Genomic DNA, 24,889 nt, shown 5'->3' on the forward strand with positions numbered 1-24,889 from the left:
ACCGTCTGAATTGCACTTTTAGAATCTGCGATCTTGCTCTCTCATGTTTCCGCTCTTGTCTGTCTGACCGTTCCAATGTTGTTTCTGTTTGCGATCTTTCATCCTCCCCTTCCGACGTACAGTTTGGTGTGCCACAAGGCACCGTGCTTGGGCCCATTCTATTTGTTCTCTATACACAACCGATTCGTTGTCCCAACACAGCTTTTCCGATGACAACCAGCTGTATCTGTCGGGACCTCCGTCTCTCCTTCCCTCTACTCAGGCCTGCATCTCTGATCTGAAGACATGGATGACTGAAAACAAGCTAACATTAAATGAGAATAAAACTGAAATCATGATTATCACCCAACGAAGACTTTGCCACTCAGTCTCTCTTCCTTCCTCAGTCTCCCTCAGTGGTACTGACATTCCTCTTTCCTCTTCCGTCCGTAATCTTGGTGTAATACTCATGCTCGACAAGTCTCTTTCCTATTAGCAGCATGTTGCAAATATATACAAATTGTGTTACTTTGAAATTCGCAGAATTGCATCCATCGTCATCTCCTGACTGAAGATGCAACTAAAACTCTGATCAGTGCCTTTGTGCTGTCCCCTCTGAATTATTATAATTCCCTTCTTGTCGGTTCACCCAGCAACCTCATTGCTAAACTTCATAAAGTCCAGAACCATGCTGCTCGTCTTGTCTTTCGTTTCTCTAAATTTGATCACGTCTTTCCTCTCCTTCATGCTTTACACTCGCTTCCAGTCCAAGAAAGAATCATCTGCAAAATCGCCTTTCTTTGTTTTAAGTCCATTGAGGATACTGGTCCGCTAACTTAGCTCTTCTTTTGACGCCCGCCTGCTCAGTTTCCCCACTGTTCGAACCAAAACGTACGGCCAACGTATTTTTCATAAGAAGCCCCCATTCTTTGGAATCAACTTCCTCAGCCTCTCCGTCACTCATCTTCGCTGCAGTCTTTCAAATCCAGTCTGAAGACCCACATTTTCCCCTCCTGAATAATTCTCAACAGCTTAGCCCTTTCCAGTATGAACCAAAATCACTATCAGTGTGTGAGTTTGAGAATTTCAGAATATGTACGTTGTATTCTTTTTTCTTTTCTTTTTGTTCTTCTTTTTAATTTTTTTTTTTTTTTTAATTATTGTGGACTATTTATAATCGTGTACTATGATATGTGTGTGCATGTGCGCGTGTTTGTGTGTGTTATCTGTATTTGGGTGGGTGGGTGAGGGGGATGAATAATGCAATAATGTTTTACATCTTGTGTTCCATTTTCCCTTTAATATTTACGTGCGTGTCGTTTGTTGGTTTTTTTATTTTTTTTATTTTTTATTTTTTATTTTTTGGTTTGTTTTTTTGTTTTTTGTTGTTGTTTTTTCTTCCTTTTTTTTTTTTTTTTTTAAACGGATAGGGCATATTTTCAAAATGAGACGTAAATGCTCATGATAATGATAATGGTAAGGGAAAAAAATAAACAAAGCATAATTATGGAATCAAAACATGCTCTACCGGGTTCTAAATGTCATGGATAGCAGACAAGTAAGAGCCCGTTAATGCTATTAGCCTACAGTTTGTCTCAGATGTACAGAATCCTTGTCTCAATACAGGAAATCATATCCACAGCGTTCTTATCTATTTCCCCAATCCTATACATTTTGCAAACAGCAAAGCAACACATATTCCCAAAATTTACAAAATCATTTTTTCTGCTAAGGCATATCACTTATTTAAAATCATGCCAATAAAAGAGGTGCCCATAAAATCTCAACCTATGTTCCAAAAAGTATTAATTTCAAATGCACGCTTTTTTAGCGTTTGAAACACCCGAAACAAATGCCTCTGTCTCTTGTGTGTGTGTGTTTGTGTGTGTGTGTGTGTGTGTGTGTGTGTGTGTACTATCTCAAGATACAGTTCAGTTCATTTCATCATTTATATCAAACAGAAAACAGCTAGTTAGTAATAATGATTTTAAATCATCATCTTCTTCTTCTTCCTGCAACATCTTCTTCGTCCTCCTGCAATGTCCATCAGCGTTTAGTCCGGACATTACTGACCTGCGGGAGGTGCGCAGCGTGGAGAGGGAGACAGAAAAGAGGATGGAAATAGAAAAAAAAAAAGCAAGAAAAAAAAAAGCATTTTGGCCCTGACGGTTAAGGCACAGCGGAAAAAAAGGGTTTTGGTCCTAACGGTGAAGGCACAGCGGGGAAAAAGAGAGGATATTTTGGCCCAAACGGTTAAGGCACAGCGGGGGTGGGGGTGGGGGGGGATGAGATTTTGGCCCAAACGGTTAAGGCACGGCGGAAAAAAGAGAGATTTTGATACTAATGGTTAAGGCTCAGCGGGAAAAAAGGAAATTTTGGCCCTAACGGTTAAGGCGCAGAGGCAAGAAAAAAAGGGGGGATTTTGGCCAGAACGGTTAAGGCTCAGCGGGAAAAAAAGTGATTTTGGCCTGAACGGTTAAGGCGCAGCAGAAAAAAAGGGATTTTGGCCCGAACGGTTAAGGCGCAGCGGACAAAAAAGGGGGGAATTTGGCCCTAACGGTTAAGGCGCAGCGGAAAAAAAAGGGAATTTGGCCCTAACGGTTAAGGCGCAGCGGAAAAAAAGGGAATTTGGCCCTAACGGTTAAGGCGCAGCAGGAAAAAAAGGGATTTGGGCCGAACGGTTAGGTCGCAGCTATAGCAGGCACACAAATCACCACACCACCGAAAAAAAAAAAAAAGAAAGAAAGAAAAGGCAGGGGAGTTTAGTGTTTACTGTGAACTGGACACCTCCGGGATGAAGGTGTCCAAGGAGGGGGACTGGACGTTCTCAGCAGGGAGGGCATTCCAGCCGCAGATGGTTCGGGGGGGGGGGAAGTAGCTTCTGTAATGTGTGCGGCATGTCATCGGCTGGTACTGATTTGTATGGTATGTTCTTCTGTTACTTGCAGTCAGGGGTTTAAGGCTGTCAAACCTTACGTATGCCAGGCCAGTCCGTGGCATTTAAAAGCATTAAGATATGGTGTGCCACAAGGGTCTATCCTTGGTCTATTATCATTCTCTCTATATTTTAACGATCTGCCTCTGTATTTAACAACGGTTTATGACCTTGTCAGGTCAGGTCATTAGATCTGCTACTGGTAACCTGTAATCCAGTACAACCTGTTCAGGGTCGGGTTGCCGGCGACTAAACCGGCACTCCCACCGCTCCCTTCTGGGACTGGTGAGGCGGGTGGCTAGACACCCTTATGGAGATCCATAAAAGGGCGTCGGCTCAGGAGAGCCACCGACGGCCATCTAGCTCCACTGTGCTGTGTGCATGCCACACGCAGTTGGACCCCGGGGTGTGTCTACCCATGCATGCGAAGTCTGGATCCGGCAGAATCTGTGGAAGAAACCAACAGGTTCAACGGAGAGGAAGGCGGTTACAGCAACGCACTGTGGAGTGCAGAGAGCAAGATGAGACACTGAAAGGATATCTTGGTCATCCACTTCATCCGTGCTCATCCTCCAGTCGTTTCGACTTAGTCTTGCCACTGGAAATTGGTGGACCCGGACGAGAGAGTGAGGTCGACGTTGCGCAACTCCTCTTCACTTTAAACAAACTCATCGCGCAAGTCATCAGTCATCCCTAATGACCTTTCATCCTTCATCATTTCATCACCCCCAAGTCCTGTGGCGACAGGTGAGCGACGAAACGACAGGTGTGGGTACACTGGCAGTCGCAGCCGCAGACCTGCACGCAGGCGGCTCAGGCCATAGGGTCGTTCTTCGTCGACAGGAGCAGCGATGGAGCTCGGCAGCCGTCTGAGCGTCTGAGCAGCCCTCTTTAGGAATGCACTGCTCACCTCCCTGGCATGAGGAAGGGGCTAGAAAAGGTGCCCTAAAAATTGCCTGCTCCATATCACCCTGGCCAGCAAACCGCGGCTGGCGGGAACCCTACATCAGCGGTCGAAACAAAAAGAAAGAAAAGAAAAAAACAAGGATCGTTCCTCTCACCATTGGTGCTTGGAACATAAGGACTCTCCTGGACAGACATAATGCGGACAGACCCCAAAGGAGAACGGCACTAGTTACATCCGAACTCGCCAGATACAACATTGACATCACAGCCTTGAGTGAGACTCGGCTTGCAGGCGAAGGCGAGCTCTGTGAACGGGTATCTGGTTACACCTTCTTCTGGAGTGGACGAGGAAGCGAAGAGCGACGTGAGGCTGGCGTTGGTTTTGCAGTAAAAACAGCACTTGTCAGCAAGCTAGCTGGAATCCCAGAGGGAGGCTTATGACCATGAAACTCCCACTGGCATCACCATCAAACAGTCCTTTGTGGAGCTGCTGGAAGATCGTCTGGAATCCGCCTCTCTGGACAACCAGAATGTGGAGTCTGACTGGAGGACCCTGCGTGTGCTGATCTATAGTACAGCTTCAGAGACCTTGGGACCCATGATCAGAAAGCACAAAGACTGGTTTGATGAAAACTGTGATGAAATCAAGCAACTTCTGGATGAGAAACGCCGTCTGCATCAAGCCTACCTGAGCAACCCAAAGTCCACATCAAAAAAGGATGCGTACGATGCCATCCGCAGGACTGTTCAGCAAAAGTTACGCCAGATGCAGGATAAGTGGCTGAGTGACAAAGCTGATGAGATCCAGGGATATGCCGACAGGCACGATATGAAGAGGTTCTATGATGCCTTAAAAGAAGTCTACGGCCCCACATCCTCAGGATCATCCCCCCTCCTCAGTGCAGATGGGAATACCTTGATCACCGAGAAGGAGAAAATTCTCGAACGCTGGGCTGAGCACTTCAACAGTGTCTTAAATCGCCCTTCCTCCATAAATGATGAAGCCATAGACCGTCTCCCACAAGTCCCCATCAACGAAGCACTGGACGATCCGCCAACACTTCTTGAGACCCAGAAAGCAATCCGTCTGCTATCCAGTGGCAAAGCACCTGGCTCAGACTCCATACCAGCAGAGGTCTACAAGGATGGAGGCACTGTGCTGAGAAGCTCCATCAGCTGTATTCACTCATGTGGAAAGAAGAGACGATCCCCCAGGATTTCAAAGATGCATCTATCATTCACTTGTACAAGCGAAAGGGGAACCGGCAAGCCTGTGATAACCATCGGGGCATTTCCTTGCTCTCCATTGCAGGCAAGATACTTGTCAGGATCCTACTAAACCGCCTCACAGCACACCTTGACCAAGGTCATTTGCCTGAGAGCCAATGTGGATTCCGGAAAGAGCGCGGAACCACCGACATGGTGTTTGCTGCAAGGCAGCTGCAAGAGAAATGTCAGGAGCAAAATGCTGATCTGTTCTCCACCTATGTTGACCTCACTAAGGCCTTCGACACCGTGAGTAGAGAGGGACTGTGAAAGATCATGGCCAAGTACGGATGCCCTCGGAAATTTATTTCCTTGGTCAGCCAGTTCCATGAAGGCATGCAGGCTCGAGTCCAGGACAATGGCGAAACATCTGCTCCTTTTGCTGTCACAAATGGTGTCAAGCAAGGCCGCGTCCTGGCTCCAACACTGTTCAGCCTCATGTTCTCTGCAATGCTTACTGATGCCTTCAGAGATGGCAATGTTGGAATCGGCCTAAAGTACCGAACAGATGGCAAGTTGCTTAACCTCAGAAGGCTTCAAGCAAAAATGAAGGTCATGACAGACATCATCAGAGACATTTTGTTTGGTGATGATTGTGCCCTCAACGCTGGATCTGAAGCTGACATGCAACTCAGCGTCGAAAAGTTTGCCACCGCCAGCAGGAACTTCGGCCTTGCCATCAGCACGAGGAAAACTGAAGTTCTCCATCAGCCAGCCCCAGGGAAACCCCACGTTGAGCCCAGCATCACAGTCAACGGTCAGAGACTCAGTGCGGTGGAGCAGTTCACATACCTTGGCAGCACACTGTCACGAAATGCGACCATCGACGATGAAGTGAACGTCAGGATTGCAAGAGCAAGCGCAACTTTTGGTAGACTCAACGCAAATGTCTGGAACAGAAGAGGCATTAGTCTTGAGACCAAGCTAAAGGTCTACAGAGCAGTAGTTCTCCCCACACTACTGTACGCTTGCGAAACTTGGACAGTGTACCAACGACATGCCAAGAAGCTGAACCACTTCCACACAACATGCCTCAGGAAGCTACTGAACATCAAGTGGCAAGACAAGACCCCAGACACAGAGGTGCTCGCAAAAGCCACCCTTCCCAGCATCTTCACCATCCTGATGCAGTCCCAGCTTCGCTGGGCTGGACACGTGGCGCGCATGCCAGACCATCGGCTGCCCAAAAGGCTCTTCTATGGCGAGCTGCAACAAGGGAAGAGATCACACGGAGGTCAGAAGAAGCGCTTCAGAGATACTCTGAAAGTCACTCTGAAAGCGTTTGATATCAACCCTGACTGCTGGGAGGAATCTGCAGTGGACCGTGACAAATGGCGTACTGCTGTTCACAAAGGCGCCAAGTTGTGCGAGGCCAACAGGACTGCTGCAGCTGTTCAGAAGACGCAGGCCAGAAAGTCACGGGCAAACAAGCTCCCTGACAATGATATGGCTGTCTTTGTCTGCCCCAACTGTCAGCGAACATTTCGTGCGCAGATTGGATTATTCAGCCATCTGTGCACTCACAGATAGATTCATGAGCATCCTCCCCCCCACCCCACCACCACCCTCCCCCCAGCCCCCAGCTGGATGACAACGATGGTCATCATCGATCTCGATGGACACACCACCAAAATGATTTATTTGCAGACAATTTTGGAGTATGGGCATTCGGTCTGGAACCCGCAGTCAAAAACATTGTGCAGAGAGGTGGAAGATGTCCAGCGACGGGCAACGAAACTGATTGGTCATCTGAAGAACAAGCCTTATCATGAAAGACTCGCTTTGCTTAAGCTACCTAGTCTAGAGTACAGGAGGCAGCAGGGAGATATGATCGATTGCTATAAATACATACATGGAATCTACAAGACCAAAAATCCTGAACTATCACCTGCAGTAAGTAGAGACAGAAGAGGCAACAGTTTAATGTTAAATAAATCAAATTGCAGACTGAAAGTGCGCAGTTCCTTCTTTACAGAGCCAGTCGTTAATAAATGGAACGGTTTGCCAGACAGTGATGTGACTGCCCCAACCATGTTATCTTTCAAGATTAGGTTAGACGCTCATTGGGCCAACTCTCCAAGCATTTATGATCCAGTATGCTATCATTAGGCCACGCATGCTGGTATACTGTATCCAGTTGAACGACGAACAGGCCTTCACAGGCCTAAAACGTCTGATTCCAGTTCCAGTTCCAGTTCCAGCTTATTTCAATCATTCATCCGTTTATAAACGTATTGTTGGTGGCGGCAGTGAAAATTTAAATATTCATTACAATGACTGAAATGTGATTTTTGGCAAACAACAAGACAATATAAGAAAAACAACAAAAAAAAGTAAGTGAATATCTTGATTGGTTCTGAAGATATTCCATTTTAAAGATGTGACGATGCGTACATGCTGTTAGTACTTAATATTTTCACATTTTCACAGTCATACTGTACTGTCCATGATGATACTGTTATGAAAACTCATATACTTCTAAAAACCGTATGATAATAGCATATTGCACAAGAAAAAAATAACACTTCAGCAGCAAAGAAATTGGAAAATATGCCTGTCAAATTAGGGGGAAATAGAAAATCAAGACATGTCAATCTGCACAGAATAGCAACTTTGAAGGTCTACAGCACTGAAAAGAATAGACAGCTGCATTTCATAATAAAATATCTTGCAGAATACATCACAAAAAGTGCACTGAATTTTTTTTCAGGCAGGATAATTTACTGAATTTTAAGTATCAGAGTCTCAAACTTTGAAAAATCTTCAATTTGACCAGCGGAAAGACTGTTTATTGGGGTAGCATCCTGCAAAGATGAATATTTCAGTAACTGTCACAAGTAGGACCAGGAAATTTTGTGTGTGTATTAAGCGAAATGTCAGCTTTCAAAATAAATTAAAATCAATCTTAAAACTTTCATCTAAAGTTGGCAGAAAAGGAATGATACCCGATTTCCTCATAAATAAGAGTGCGCGTTGTGGATGAGACTCCTTCAAAATTTTTGTTTTTGAAAAAATATTGAAGTTACAGCCACAATAAGTTACCAGTGGTCTTGGCTGATCAACTTCTGCAAAATAACTGCAAATTTTTAAACAAATGCAACTTGAGAGCACTGTACAGAATGGGTAGGTTGATGGGGCATTCCACAACAAAGGTTCCCAAGAGGAAGCAAATATTGCTTAAATTGCTAGCAAAAATGACAGATATATGAATCTGTTTTCTTTCAGCTCTCTAGCTTTTTCTTCCATCCATGAACCCAGTCATGCATTTCATTGTAGAAGAACCACAATAAATAAGAAATAAAAGGTGGATGATGCATCTTTATTTCTTCACAAAATGGCATTTGATTCACAAGAGAGAAAATGCACACCAAAAAATATCTTTTTTGGCACTCACAGGTTTCCTGGCATCAGCAATAACATACTGCTCGCTACCTGAGCTGTTCATACTGGCCTTTTTGGATCAATGAATAGGTCTTGCATGCCCTGCCATGAGCAGCCCTTTCTGCAACATGTTAGATACACAGATCAGCTCATAAGAAAGAACAAAAGTTATATTAAAACATACAACCCAAAACAGAGCTCTCAGTTTAATATATGTTTAGGATTTTGTCAGTTTCTGTGTGTTTTGAGTGGGAGGAAAACACTGTGATAACAGAATTATAAAATGGCATACTGACAGGTAAGTATGCATTCAACAGCAACACAAAATTCACTGCACTGAACTATTTGGCTGCATTTTCCTTTCACACAATAACTCAAATTGCAGCAATAACTTACGCTTTGGCAACTGAGGCTGAAGTTTTGGGGGTCTGTCCTTTCCAGTTGCTGACAAGAGCTTTGCCATCTACATGTACTGTTCAACTTATGTGTCTTTGCTGCATGCGATTATTTACTCAAATATTTCCACTTCAGGGTACTACATTTCATGATTGAGATGAATGTATTACTAAATGTCTTAGGTATATATGATTACTAAATATTGAATATTTTATTGTTAATATGCACATCATACTTAGTATCTTATTCTTTGATATATATATTTTGTGTACTCACCATACTTAGTATCTTATTCTTTGATATATATATTTTGTGTACTCACCTTTATTTGTGTGTGTATGTGAGAATGCATGTCTTAGATATATATATATATATCAAAGTGAATATTTCATTCACAATATGTGCATGGTATTTTGCATTTTATCATTTCATGAATTATCTCTTTGTTTCCTGTTTCATGCAGTCGAGATGCATAGCACATCATGGGTTACATGAACACACACACACACACACACGTTATACTCTTAATTGCTGGATCCCAGATAGTGTTATATAGTTTGACTTAATTAACCTGATGTGCAGCTTAGGCTATGGGTATTATTGTACTGATTTTCTTTTTACTAATTTTAGTTTGTTAAAAATTGGTGTTAATTTTTTTAAGAAACAGGATGTTGACTGGACTGTTCAAATTAATCATATATCTCTTCACATTACACTTTTTTTCATACTCAGACATACATACACATACTCACAAGCATACATGTGCAAATGCAAACTTGCTCTCTCTCTCTCTCTCTCTCTCTCTCTCTCTCTCACTCACTCACACACACACACCTACTCCACTGACAGGAAAGAAATGGGGGAGGGGATAACTGGAGGGAGGAGGTGGTGGGTCAGCAGTCAGGGATTCTAAGCCGGAGCAAGTGGTCAGTGATTTGGCTCAGTGCCAAGTTTGCCACAACCATTGACAACCCCCTCCCCTCTACTTACCATTGGTGGATGGTACTCAGAGACAAATGAGGGGAATGATTATACAACTTTCAGCAAATTATTAAAGTGAAGTTTGCAGAGGAGGGGGGGTTAGTATGAATTGGTGTTCTTGTTCTTTTTGGAATGTGAGAGCATAGTAACTATCTGTCTGTATATATCAATATAAAGTTTCACAGCTATCGAAGCAGAAAGCAACTAGAATATCAGACTAGCAGACTTTTGTGTGATGTTGAATGAAATGCTCATCTTATGGAAAAAGAAACCACATTACAATTTTTTTACTCACTTATTTAACACTCCCCAAGTCTGTAGCAGACGACGCTAATGCTGTCTCGAGCACTTCCGGTTTTAGACCCAGGTAATATTTTGCTTACTAAAGCAAAAATCAATCAAATATTAGTAATTGGAATTCATGGGCTCTGTTTTAACATGTCCATTTTTCATTCTGTATCAATAGTTTTTGTGTGTTTTACTCAGAAAAAAAATAAATCGTGTTCCGATTGAAACACGGTGTCACGTTACGAAAACACTGGTGAAATAGATCCAACCTGCTCAGTTACTGACATCGATCAAAATCCTGATTCAAAGAATTTCAGCTCAATATTGTGCATGAAAGTGCTAAAGACATTTGTTTTCAAAAATATTTTAAAAAAACTTACCGATGAAACTTAAGATTTTCTGGAGAAACAATGCCATTTTTGTGTTAGATGAAGTGCCGTTCTCCTGTGTCGAATGTTGATTGGGCCGACGCAACTGACGAAGAGGGGTACCTGCTTTTGAATCGCTAGAGCAAATTGACCATGGATCAAAAATCTTAGTTTCGGATACCATTGAAATCAGTAGAAAATGCTCTTTACCGCTCATACAGTATCGCGTAGGGTCAGATTTCATTTTCGAACTGTGCGAGGCGTTGAAAGATAGCCGAAAAATTCCCGTAACTTTGCGCTCAGATCTAACTACCCTACTTCGCCCAAGGCTTGAACTTTCGCCGGGTAATCCTGCAGTTTAGAATACTAAACTCAGGGGGCCGTTCAAATGAAAAAATAGAGGCTGTTTTAGACTGACCTTGATGCGCTGAGTCGAATGCAACTCTCAGCTAAGCTCTACGGCCACTCCTTGTCAATGAAACAGAGACATAATAAATAGTAAACTCAGTCGGTTACTTCCCGAGCAACTATCGGCGAGCCATTTTGATTGCTGGTGACGTGGTGTTTACGTCATCAACTTCTGTGTGTTTTCAGTAGAAACTGAAAGTAGAAATCTATGGGTTTAAGACTTACCGTGCATTTGATCCAGTTTCGTGGCAAAAGGAGTGGTCTTAGAGCTTAGCTGAGGGTTGCATTCGACTCAGCGCATCGAAGTCAGTCTAAAACACCTTCTACTTTTTCATTTTAACGGCCCCTGAGTTTAGTATTCTAAACTGCAGGGTAACCAATGAATGGAAAACAAGGGATGCGATTTTTTCCACTATGTGGTTGAAACTAACTGTGTCGCGCTCAGAAAGACGCCGGCCGCCATTGAACAAGGATCGCTATTTCGCGTTACAGTACACTTCTTTTTCTTCCATCCGCGAACTCATTACGCATTGTATAAAGCAAACACAATAAACAATTAAAAACATGGATGATAAATAATTATTTCAGTTGGATAGTTTTTCACAAAATGAAATCAAATTTGAGAAAATGCACTTCAAAATTAGTCAATTTTTTAGGCGTTCATAGGTTTCCCGGCATCGGCCATGGGGGCTGCCGCTACTTGACTTGACTAGACGACGGTTTAGGCCTCTCCCGAGGCCTGTTCGTGTTCCTAAAGAACTATTACTGATTTGGTTGCATGCGTGGCGAGCGCGGCTAGACCAAATCAGTTGTCTAAACAAGCTGGGTTGTACAGACCAGGTAGGCCCCTCCAATGTTTATCTAGGCGGGTCTTAAAGGCGTTGACTGATGGCGCCAGGACCACGGAGTGTGGGAGACCGTTCCATTGTGTCACTACTCTGTTAGAGAAATAATTCCCCCTGACATCAAGGCGAAAGCGTTGTTTTTGGAGCTTTAGGGTGTTGCCTCTGAGGTTTCCACTAAGTGACGACTGGAACACTGGCCTCTGTGCGTCATAATGACCGTGAAGGTATTTAAATAATTCGATCATGTCCCCTCGCAGCCTCCGGTGTTCCAGACTTGGCAGCCCCAGCAGTTTCAGTCTCTCGGGGTAAGGCTTCTCCTTCAGTGAGCCCAGGAGTTTTGTTGCTCGCCTCTGGATGTCCTCGATGTCACTACATAGCGTTTTGTGAAACGGTTGCCAGACACAGTGGCCATATTCCAACAGTACTCGGACGAGGCTCTTGTACAACTGAACAAAAGTTGTCTCAGTTAGAAAATCAAATGATCGCCTTATGAGTCCAACCATTCTGTTTGCTTTGGATGTCAACTGTGCAACATGCTCTTTGAAACTCTGTCATCAATGAGTACACCCAGGTCCTTTTCGCTTGCAGTCTCTTTTAATGTCACCCTTGTACTGTTGTCCTCTTCGTTTTTGCTTGTCATGTAATATGTTGCCTCTGACTTCTGCCCCCCCAGTTTCATTACGCTACATTTCTGTGGATGGAACTTAAGCAGCCACGTGTCAGACCAGTGCTGAAGTTAGTCAAGGTCGTCCTGAAGCTCTTTTGGTCCCGTCTCTGTGTCACTTCTGTTGAAAACTTTGGTATCATCCGTAAACATTTTTACTGTGCTCTTAGCTCTGGCTGAGAGGTCGTTGATGAAAATAACGAACAAGACTGGCCCGAGAATGCTCCCCTGGGGGATGGCACTGCTCACACTGGCTTCCTGAGACTGCGTACCGTTGACTTTCACATGCTGTTTCCTGTTGGTTAGAAAGTCCTTGATCCATCCCAGCACTTTCCCCTACGTATTGACATCAAAATGACAGGAAATCATCCACCAATCAGCCAGATGGACTGAAATTAATCATATGTGTCGTATTGCAAAGAAAACTAAATGCATGTGCACTTTAAACACAACCCACCTGATCCTGAAAATACAGCATCCACATTCGCTCATGAGGCTTGTTCAGTAAATAACGAAAAAGATGACGGCGCATGACTATGACGTAAAACTTCAAAATGACGTCAAACGAACGTTCAATGGCATACCAGAATATCCCGGATATTGTCCAAGCGTGGAAGTCTGTAAGACAAGCAATGCAAAGCTTTCAAAGATATATTCAGTGTTTTAACAGTAATATGGCATTTGTTACGTTTGATGTTTGTTTTTCATATTGTTCGGAGGCCAGGTGCAATATGGTGAGCAACTCCCACTGAAGCTGCCACTGCGCCATCTCTGGCAGCCTTCCAGGCCAGGGTGGCAAACCTATGACCAGCTCCAAACAACAGCAAACTACCCCCCCCCCCCCCCCCCCCCCCCCCCGCCCCCAACACACACCCTCCCCACAAATCATCCTAATCCTGTTAAACTTAGAACTAATTAAAACAGCCCACTCGAAACCACCCTCTGGAAAAGAATTTGTGTAGCAGATTCATCGACAAGTCGATGCTGGCTTCCCATCCAAAAGAAGAAGAAGACAGCGATGTTTGGAGGTACGAATGGTGTCTGTCTACAAATAGCTGTCGCAGAAGATAAGTCAATTCAGTTGGCACTAAGCTTAAGGGACGGCAGGTTGTAAAAATAAACATGCAAAGATGTTTGCCACAGCTGACTGACGCCACAAAGTAACCCAAGTAAAATGAAATGCAACAGTTCCGGAAATGCAGAATATCGCGTACTTTTTTGCTTTTTTCCCTTTGTTTTTGTTTTCTGATTGTTTTTGTTTTCTGATTGTCTATGTTTTAACCCGGTGTTCGGTTGTCTGTGTGTGTGTGTGTGTGTGTGTGTGTGTGTCCGTGGTAAACTTTAACATTGACATTTTCTCTGCAAATACTTTGTCAGTTGACACCAAATTAGGCATAAAAATAGGAAAAATACAGTTCTTTCCAGTCATCTTGTTTAAAACAGTATTGGACCTCTGGGATGGGCACAAAAAAATATTAAAAATGAAGCCTAATTATATGCAAACTGCATTTACTGTTATATTTATATTTTTTGCATTCTCTAAACTTGGCACTTTGATCTGATATTCTGACCCAACAACAAGAGCAGTCATTATCATCATTATTTTGTTCAAACAGAAACTTCTTTTGCTAAGCATGGTTTTATTTATTTTGCAAACGTTTTGGTGCAGATAGTAAAAAAGGGAAATTACTCTGTAATTAATGTTAGGGGACTTAATTTGCTTTAAACTGATCTTTCTCATCTTAAACATTACATTTTGAAATTATACTCAAAATATAACAAGCTTGGATTTTTTGTTTTTAAGTGTATCACAAGTGAGTCTTGAAGGCCTTGTTTATTTTATTTTATTTTTTTTTTTATCTTTTTTTTTTTTTTTTTTTTCTGTTCTGTGTTAACAACTCCAATTTTGATTCACTCTCTTCAGACGGTAGAAATAGTTTGGTAGTACTGTTGGCTTTTGAGGCAAGGTGTAGTTACAGCAGTTAGTTTGACGCAGCACCTTTCTTTCTCTGATCAGTAAAATCCTCAATGTTTAACTTCATCAAACATTTCATCTACTGTCTGTGTGGGCGAATGAGCGATCTCTTATGTTGTGTTACAAGTAGGCATACTATGATTTACGTATATCGATCCAAATAATATTTTCTGCTTTTCAACAGAAATGAGTATTCGAAGAACTGAAAGTTGAATGCTTGAAACAGAACAATTCCAACTGAAGATCCGGTATTTCACTTCTTTTTTTTCAAACACAATGATTATAGATCTAGATCAAATTGTGTATGTGCGCACTTGTGTGTGTGTTTGTGGATGTGCAGGGTTTGTGTAAGATAAAGAGAGAGAGAATGTATGTGTGTGTGTGTGAGTGAGCGCGCGAGCGTGAGTGTGTTTGCGTGTGTGAGCGCACGCGCATGTGTGTGTGTGTTTCCGTGAGAGACTGAGAGAGGGAACGTGTGTGTGTGTGTGTGTGTGTGCGCGCGCGTGTGTTTGTGCGCGCTCGCGTGTGTGTGTAATTGTGAGGTGTCACTGTCGACCGGCATTCCATTTGTTTTTCTATCACAATACAGATCTAGATGATAGACCATATATAGATCTAGAGCAAAGTGTGTGTATGTGTGTGTGTATGAAGGGGTGGGGTGGGGGCAGGTAGGGAGGGGTGTTGTCACTGTCGACCGGCACATTATTGTTTTTCGATCACATTATAGATCTAGATCAATGTGTGTGTGTGTGTGTGTGCGCGCGCGCGCGCGCGCTCAAGTTTGTGTGTGTGTGTGTGTGTGTGTGAGGTCATCATGAGAGCAGAGCATGAAATGTCACAGGACTTGGGGCATTCCTTTTTTTTCATTGATGATGGAGGAGGAGAAGGACAATGATGATGACGATGATGATGACGACGACGATAGTTTTTTTTTTGGACTACATGACAAGGGTCTTCTCTACGCTTCATTTCATAAAGATGTTTGGTCTAGAAATTTGAGCAATACACCCAGAGGCACATCCGTAAAGTGGACGATGCTCAACTGTGTGGTCCCAGTCTGCCCATTTAAGCTCACATCACATTCAACCCTGAAAAGCAGCCAGCGGTGAGCAAAAAAAGAAGAAGAAAAAAAAGAAGACCCAAAACAAAACAAAACAAAACAAAACAAAAAACCGACTGCCTTGAACCACATGGAATCGAACAGCCATCAGTCTGCGACACCAGCCACTTTGCCACAGCAGTTACAGTAATTTTTTTTTCTTTGTAACCGGAAGTCCAAACGTTCTTAAACACTAACACATGTTCTTTGTGCAGTTTCAGTGAACTCTATTCATTACCAAGTTTTTGTATTCCACCCCTAATGGGGATTTTCAGCTATTCAGCCGAAGATGGTCTTAACTCTGCCATCAAAAGTAACAGAAGATGCATGGCTGTGGAAAGAGAGGGTGTTTATCATCTGAATTAATCCTTTATCCGTTCCAGACAAAACCAGTGGATGCAGCCATATCTCCAAATGATTTATTACGAACAAAAAGGACAGAAAGAGAGAAGAGCGGAATCCTTCAGTGTAGTTGCCCACATGATTTCCTAAGCCAGTCTTGCAAAGGAGGCATCAGCGAACATACTGATTTAGCATTTGAAATGCAGCTGTAAACGACAGGCAATGTTTGACTCTTTTTGGCAAACTTAACTGGTCTTATTCAGTGCTGAACATTTGATATGCAGTGTGTGTGAGGAGGGGGGGGGGGGGGGAGGGGAGGTTGGGGTGAGGGGGGGTATGTGCTTTGGTTCTCTCAAAATTGGATTACTGCAATTCTCTTTTGGCCAGCCTTCCCAAAAAAATTAATATCTGTTAGACAGACTTCAACGAATTCAAAATAACGCTGCCAGACTCATTTGCAGAGCTTCTAAAATTGACCATATTTCTCTTCTCCTTCAGTCTCTCCACTGGTTGCCCGTTTCTGATCGAATAGACAATAAACTATCCACTCTGACTTTTTCTGCACTCGACGGATCTGGCCCCAAGTATCTTTCTGAACTCCTCCATATCTATACCCCATCTCGCCAGCTCCGTTCTTCCTCTGATACTCGACTTATCAGGACACCTCAGGTCAGAAGTAAAACCTATGGACACAGATCGTCGTTTTTTCAATCGCCAAAGTCGTGCAGCAAGCATTACATCTGCATCAAAGGAGCAGATGCCTGATATACACACACCCTTCCCGTCTTCCCCCCTCAACCCCCCCCCTCCCCCCCACCCGCCTTTCCGCCACCCCTCACACCCACCAGTTCCCACAATTTTTACACGGTAGAAGGTATGTTATATACACAATCTTAAACACAAGGATGGTTGATTACTAAAGAAATTAGATCCGATGATTGATATTGGTCAATTCGTTTTTTTATTTACATAAGGCGGATTTTCGGCCCGTGTCCAGCTCAAAACCACAGCTGAGCGTGCTCAAACTGAAAAACCCAACCGAGGATCATCCTGATCAACACCACAATTAAAGCATCACTTCAACCCTTGTTGCCTGAGTGCCAGAGTGGGGAAAGTGGTGAAACAATGGGTACCAGCACACTGTGGCATCAGAGGCAACGAAAAAGCGGACATTCTGGCAAAAGACGGTGCACAGAAGGAGCAGGCCAACAAACTGGTGTCATATGATGAAATCAATACAATCATCAAGGCACAGCAAGGAATAAAGTGGCGCCTCCAGCACCCCAATATAACCCAGAAGACAGATACCATTTGCTGGAACGACGGGAACAGGTCAAGATCTTCCGCCTGAGGACTGGACACAACCGCCTGCTCCACCACATGCACACAAAATTTGGCATTGGACAGAGTGGAGAGTGCCCATGTGGTGAGGGACCAGTGACAACCGACCACATCCTTCAAAACTGTAGAACGCATGCAGCATCCAGGAGGAAGTACTGGCCAACACCGACAGCAGTGCAAGCCAAACTGTACGGCACCCTGGAGGAGCTGCGACGGACGGCAGCCTTCATCGAGGACACCGGGCTGCTCATCTAATGGGCGGCGAAAGAGGAAGAAGAAAAAGCATCTGTATCTCTCAGCTTGGTCGCCGCTGTGATGAGAGTACAGCTTTGTGAAGTGTTCCCAAACGGAAATGAAATCCTGTAGCAGCATATTCATCAACCCCATCGAAATTGAAAAGAAAATGTCCAAACATCCAGGGCACGAAAAGTGGGCATAAGTAACTGGCTTTCGACGCGATCGACTGTTCGTGTTTATATTTTATTGCTATCTAAACGTGCAGCCACAAATGATTCTATGCTTAAAAAAAAAAAAAAAAAAAAAAAAAAAGGAAAAAAGGCTTGCGACTTCTCTTCAACAGTTCCATTCACTTTGTCATATTTATTTACTTCATATTGCATGCCAGTCATGAGCAAGAAAAGTGCTGTTTTCCTCTAATGGCGGCTATCTTGGAAAAGCAAAAATCTTTTAAAGCATGATAAAATATGATCAAATTCAGATAGTGTACATTATTTTGATTATCTGGATCATTTTCGTGACTGAGAAAAATATCAGGTACGAAACAATCTTAGTTATGCGTCATACGTCCTTTATATTAGTGATTGACGAATCTGGTGATGGCCATTTTGGATTTTAAGCAAAAACTCAAAATGCTCAACATATGCGACTTGGCCTCCAACGGATTTGGATTCAGCACCTCTAAATCAGGTAAAATCAACCAAAAACCCTAATATATGACGCAAAACCAGGTATTCTGGTTATCGCTCGGACTATTAAAGATAAGAATGAACACTTGGAGTTGGAGGAACTAGTTTACCGGGAGGAGGGGAAGGGGGCGGAAGAGGGGGTGGGAAGGGGGGGGGGGGAGGGGATGGCTGTCCCTCTGAAGAAGATGGACCTGGCCCAAACACTGCAGCAATGTTTTAAGAGATTTCTTGACAGTGGATTGATTGATCTTTAAATTGGGCTGACGACCCAGTCCACAGCTTGGATTACTGACATTATTGTAATATATCTTCTAAACTGTGCTCAAATTCCAGTTAGCGTCCTGGATTTTATCCAAGTATTGAGATCTTTATGCCTGTCATGATTTTGACAATTGATAGGCAAATTAGTATGCAAATACAAACCCCAAAATACATATTTCAAGAACGTGGAAAAGCCGTGAGGCTTATTATTGTCCTAACTTCTGTATCTGTAACTGTATCTGATTCCGGTACCAGCTCCCCAACCCTCCTCCCTCTTTACCACTCCTTCCCATCTCTCTTTTTGAATTTTTTGCCTTGATAATTGGAACGGTGATAGAAACAAAAATATGAAAAGATGTGATATGTTACAGGTCTATTCATATCATTAAATGTAACCGTGTCACAAGGAATATTTGGGGATACTACATTGAGTATAAACATAGTTTGCCACTGCCAGCAGGAACTTCGGCCTTACCATCAGCACGAGGAAAACTGAAGTTCTCCATCAGCCAGCCCCAGGGAAACCCTGCGTTGAGCCCAACATCACAGTCAACGGTCAGAGACTCAGTGCGGTGGAGCGGTTCACATACCTTGGCAGCACACTGTCACGAAATGCGACCATCGACGATGAAGTGAATGTCAGGATTGCAAGAGCAAGCACACCTTTTGGTAGACTCAATGCAAATGTCTGGAAGAGAAGAGGCATTAGTCTTGAGACCAAGCTAAAGGTCTACAGAGCAGTAGTTCTCCCCACACTATTGTACGCCTGCGAAACTTGGACAGTGTACCAACGACATGCCAAGAAGCTGAACCACTTCCACACAACATGCCTCAGGAAGCTACTGAACATCAAGTGGCAAGACAAGACCCCAGACACAGAGGTGCTCGCAAAAGCCACCCTTCCCAGCATCTTCACCATCCTGATGCAGTCCCAGCTTCGCTGGGCTGGACACGTGGCGCGCATGCCAGACCATCGGCTGCCCAAAAGGCTCTTCTATGGCGAGCTGCAACAAGGGAAGAGATCACACGGAGGTCAGAAGAAAGCGTTTGATATCAACCCTGACTTCTGGGAGGAATCTGCAGTGGACCGTGACAAATGGCGCGCTGCTGTGCACAAAGGCGCCAAGTTGTGCGAGGCCAACAGGACTGCTGCAGCTGTTCAGAAGACGCAGGCCAGAAAGTCACGGGCAAACAAGCTCCCTGACAATGGTATGCCTGTCTTTGTCTGCCCCAACTGTCAGCGAACATTTCGTGCGCAGATTGGACTATTCAGCCATCTGCGCATTCACAGATAGATTCATGAGCATCCTCCCCCCCACCCCACCACCACCCTCCCCCCATCCTCCACCTGGATGACAACGATGGTCATCATCGATCTCGATGGACACACCACCACCACCATAAACATAGATTGAAAAGCAAGACTTGTTGGACATCTGTTCTCTTCATGAACTCTGTGAAGTCCCTGGGGCGCCACACAGAACTGTTCACCAGATTCCTCCAGGTCGGTCGGTTGTGTGTCAAAGCCTAGGTCTCTGAAAATGAGTTTCTTGTCTGTTCTGCAATTTTGTCAGTCCGTTTTTGTTTTTTTTTTGTTTTGTTTTTTTCTGCCTCCCTCCACCAACAGTCCCTTAGAGAGTTGTTTCAGCAAGGCAGGTAAAGTCCGAACGTGGAAGCCTGCAAAAAGCTGAACACGTTGTTTTGGAAGACTTTGGTGGAAGTGCAGGTAATCTGAACATGTTGGAAACGTGAACACCCCATTGGTCCAGCCACCCAATAGCATGTGTCACACTGTGATGAAAGTTCCATTCGAGTTTTTGGCGGTAAGTTCATTAAACCCATTATTCGTGAATTTCACATTCTATTACGTAAAATCTCATGCCCGGAAAAGTTGAAGCCTTTGTTGCATTACTGAAATTGAAGAAGAAGAATTGTTACCCACTTACAAACCAAACTCATAGCAATATAGGAAGCCAGTTGTGTAACGCCAAACACAGTGCCGTTTTCGTTGTATGACGAAACATCTAATAAGAACAGAGATGCTAGTTTCAGTTTCAGTTTCAGTAGCTCAAGGAGGCGTCACTGCGTTCGGACAAATCCATATACGCTACACCACATCTGCCAAGCAGATGCCTGACCAGCAACATAACCCAACGCGCTTAGTCAGGCCTTGAAAAAAAAAAGAAAAAAAAAGGAAGTAAATAAATAATAGAAAAGTACATAAAAAGAACTAATAATAATAATAATAATAATAATAATAATATGTATAAGGCGCAAAAACTTGATGAAGTCAACTATAAGCGTACAGAAAAGAAAAAAAATAATAATAAATAAATGAATAAGTAATAATAGTAAAAATATTAAAAAAAAAAAAAAAATTAAAACAAATAATAATAATAATGATAATAATGCTAACTTGGCCACATCGGCTGTTGGTAACTTGGGCAGGCTGCTGTCGTTTGCATGTTGGTGTGTTTGTGCATCTTTGTATGTGTTTATGAGATAATACATTACAGATGGTATTAACAAGGGACAGGCAGTCTTGCGGTTTGTCTCCCCGACATACTAAGCCATTTTTTTACGTGACGTTTTAATTGGACTCTTTGTCCACGTATCCGCATGCCTTGGCGCATCTATGTGGCTGCACACAGAGAAACGTTCCATGTTGTTTCCTTTGGCTGTTAATTTGTTTTGCAGTGTCAGAAATTCGGGAACATGACAGTCATGATGGTGTATTAAGCATCCCTGCTCATATTGCTCAAATTAGCTCCACGTGATGGTAAATTGAGCGGTTTTTTTATGAAAATATTTTGTTTTATCTCTTGTTTTGCAAATAAATCTTTGATACCTTAAGTGTTTTGTTATTTTACTTGCTGCAATCTCATCTACGCATTTCTGTGTCGTAGTTTTGATTGAATCAAGTTTAAAGTTATGACCAGCCACCATGGCGAAGTGGTTAGCGGCGCAAACTGATGGCTGGGAGGACACGGTTTGAATCCCAGTGGATGTGGGGTTTTCCGTCCGCGGCTGGCTCCTGCCCAGAGATGAGTGTGCTATGGGCTTAAATTGATTGATTGACATGGATACTAATGTATTGCCTATCCTCGGTCGGAGACCAAGCTCTAAGCGCTTTACAAACACGGGGTCATTTACACAACAGGCTGCTTACCTGGGTAGAGCCGACTGACGGCTGCCACTGGGCGCTCATCATTTGTTTCCTGTGTTATTCAATCAGATTTCATGCACGCACACATACACACTCAGACAGACGTGTAACATTTTACGTATATGACCGTTTTGTTTATTTACCCAGCCATGGAGGCAGCCATACTCCGTTTTCGGGGGTGTGCATGCTGTTTTTGTTTACATAACCCACCGAACGCTGACATGGATTACAGGATATCTAACGTGCGTATTTGATCTTCTGCGTGCGTATACGCGTATATCATTATGACAGGAAGCGTAGAGTACAGCCTTGTCACGAAGACCCAAACCTAAACGGACCTCCAAAGCAGCATCGTCATCATCATCGTCATCCTCCTCCCTCTTCACCATCCACACACACACACACACACACACACACACACACTGACTGACTGAAACCATTTATTTACCCAGCCATGGAGGCAGCCATACTCCGTTTTCGGGGGTGTGCATGCTGTTTTTGTTTACATAACCCACCGAACGCTGACATGGATTACAGGATATCTAACGTGCGTATTTGATCTTCTGCGTGCGTATACGCGTATATCATTATGACAGGAAGCGTAGAGTACAGCCTTGTCACGAAGACCCAAACCTAAACGGACCTCCAAAGCAGCATCGTCATCATCATCGTCATCCTCCTCCCTCTTCACCATCCACACACACACACACACACACACACACACACACACACACACACACTGACTGACTGAAACCATTTATTTACCCAGCCATGGAGGCAGCCATACTCCGTTTTCGGGGGTGTGCATGCTGTTTTTGTTTACATAACCCACCGAACGCTGACATGGATTACAGGATATCTAACGTGCGTATTTGATCTTCTGCGTGCGTATACGCGTATATCATTATGACAGGAAGCGTAGAGTACAGCCTTGTCACGAAGACCCAAACCTAAACGGACCTCCAAAGCAGCATCGTCATCATCATCGTCATCCTCCTCCCTCTTCACCATCCACACACACACACACACACACACACACACACTGACTGACTGAAACCATTTATTGTCAGATTAACTGTTTGTTGTACTGACATTTTCGCAACCATTTGAATAAAATATCAACTGAGCAACACAAGGAAATTCTGATTTGAGGGAAAGAAAAAAAAAAGAGATATGACTTAAAAAGAACATATTTAACAAATCAATTTACCAAATTTCATTAATATCATTATCTCAAAAATATTCTAATGCTCACACATACTCACCTACGTGTATCCCCCACCCTCTCCCTACATACATCCATGCATGCACACAAACGCCCATTTTAAGTCCCCCACCTCATTCCCCTGTCCACTCACTCACACACACACTCACACTGTCTCTCACTCTTTCTCATCAAATTAAGGTTTCGTAATGTAATCAAGACGACATATTACATGTTAGGGTCGAACAGTTCCACTAATTAGAATAATGGGAACTTTGCTCTACAAGTAAATTTGACGCTATCACCCAAAACGAAACACTACTTTGGATTAAATAAAACAGTGGGGAACCTCTGCAGCATATTTATAAAAAAAAATTTTAAAAATGAAGGGGGATGAAACAAATTAGAAAAACCGACCAATTGGATGGCTTTTGATTAGGTCAACTGCGGTTTTTGTCAGAGACCAACCATTTTCTTTGCTAGGGTGAAAAACGCTGGACATGGCGAATGGAAGATTAAAGGATGTAATCATATCATGAAGAGGTTTGAAATGTAAATGTAAATGCACAAACACACACACACACACACATATAATTTTTAAAAAGTTAAAAGCCCCCAGTTATGTGGCCTTTCATGCCCTGCTTCCATGGTGACCTCAGTTTCGACACCCCCTCACTTCCGCACTTGGAGCGAGTCTGGTCAAGATCAAGGCATTGCCGTTGTTGGGACGTGGTGGCTGTCTCCACTCGGGAAGAGATGCTCACTCAGTCTGGCTCCACGACTAAGCCATTGTTGTCAGTAAGGGGTTTAGCAGGTGGTAATCCTCAGTACGATAAATCAGAACAGGCACTACGGAACACCACCGAAGTGACTCTGCAGCAGTGCAGGATCTCCTCTGGTGTGTGGCCTCCTGGCCACCTAACATCGATGGTTCCCTGTGGACTGCCGGCACTGGGACTGCGACAGACGAACCCGGGTGTGGCTGTGTATGGGGGACTCGGAATGTGCGGCATGGGAGTGATGCCACTGAGACAGTTCAAAGTTAAGGTGCTCAGATTTGCATCAGTTCCCCTATAGGCTAAACTTTCTTATGCCGTTTTGAGGCCAAGTACAATATGCTGGGCAGCTCCAGGCTGATAGTGATGTTTGGATGTACCACAGGATGTTAACCTTCTGTGTTGCACGCACGCACGCGCACACACAGTTGTTTCACTCTATTTTATAACGTAATACTATCCTACCCACAAGTTTTTTTTCTTTTTACATGATATCTGGTGTGTGCGTGGTGATCAGTGAAGGGTGTATCAGTTATTCGTTTTTCTCTTTGATATTTGTTGACGGGCTTATTAAGTGAGCTGAAAGAGAATTTTCTCTTTTGGTTGAGTAGACAAAGTATTTTGATTTTGAATTTGAAATATAGGTCCAATTAGCTGACCCAAACAGGTGGCCAGTTCGTACGAAAAACATGCAAGTCGGTGTAACGCTCCAAATCGGCCCCCCACCCTCCACCACCTCCGTAGGTCCCCCGGGGGAACTTGTCAGTATCCAAAATTGACCCCGGAGGACAAGTTAGTGTCCTAAAATGTTCCCCGGGGGACGGTCTGGGACGTCCCCCCATGCAGTTTCGGTCTTGCCCATGCTGACAGCTACTCAGAACCCGAAAGTGTTCTTTCACGTTTGTGCATCATTTTGACGATTGGTTGGTTTTTTCACGTGTAACTTGCAAATGGTGACAACTACTGACCAGGAACTGTTCAGATTTCATTTTATGACGCTTATATAGTATTTCATTTTTCTTAACAGCATCTGGCCCATACAAAACTACGACTTACCATCACAAACGATTGATGACCACTACCGAAATGTTTCCAGAATGTGGCATTTTTATTATGTTTATGCAACAATAGGACTTTTTGGCCAAATATGACTATTCACTGTTATATGCTGACCACTGCATAAAATTGTGCAACTTTCGTTAACATCGTTTTGCTTCACGAGTACATTTCTATGTATCATTTGTACTTTTTCACTGGTTTCGACCATTGGCTAAGTACTTCTGGTACAACCCAAAACTGAATTATGAAACCTATAAATACAGACTGGGGAAAGATGCACCTGGTCGAACATAGATCTGGAGAATATAATCCTACCTTTTTTC

At 43.5% G+C, this 24,889-nt stretch overlaps 1 protein-coding gene across 1 annotated transcript in view; it reads right to left on the minus strand.

Moving 5' to 3' along the window:
- LOC143295950 (uncharacterized) overlaps window positions 1–11,038 on the minus strand; it is a 343,443-nt gene extending 332,405 nt beyond the window's left edge. Inside the window, exon 1 of the mRNA XM_076607656.1 lies at window positions 10,919–11,038. The gene's annotated coding sequence lies outside the window, so the exon portion shown is untranslated. The remainder of the gene's footprint in view (window positions 1–10,918) is intronic.
- Window positions 11,039–24,889: the final 13,851 nt, after the last annotated feature.

This window comes from Babylonia areolata, chromosome 21 (assembly GCF_041734735.1).
Source record: "Babylonia areolata isolate BAREFJ2019XMU chromosome 21, ASM4173473v1, whole genome shotgun sequence".
Classification (NCBI taxonomy): domain Eukaryota; kingdom Metazoa; phylum Mollusca; class Gastropoda; order Neogastropoda; family Buccinidae; genus Babylonia; species Babylonia areolata.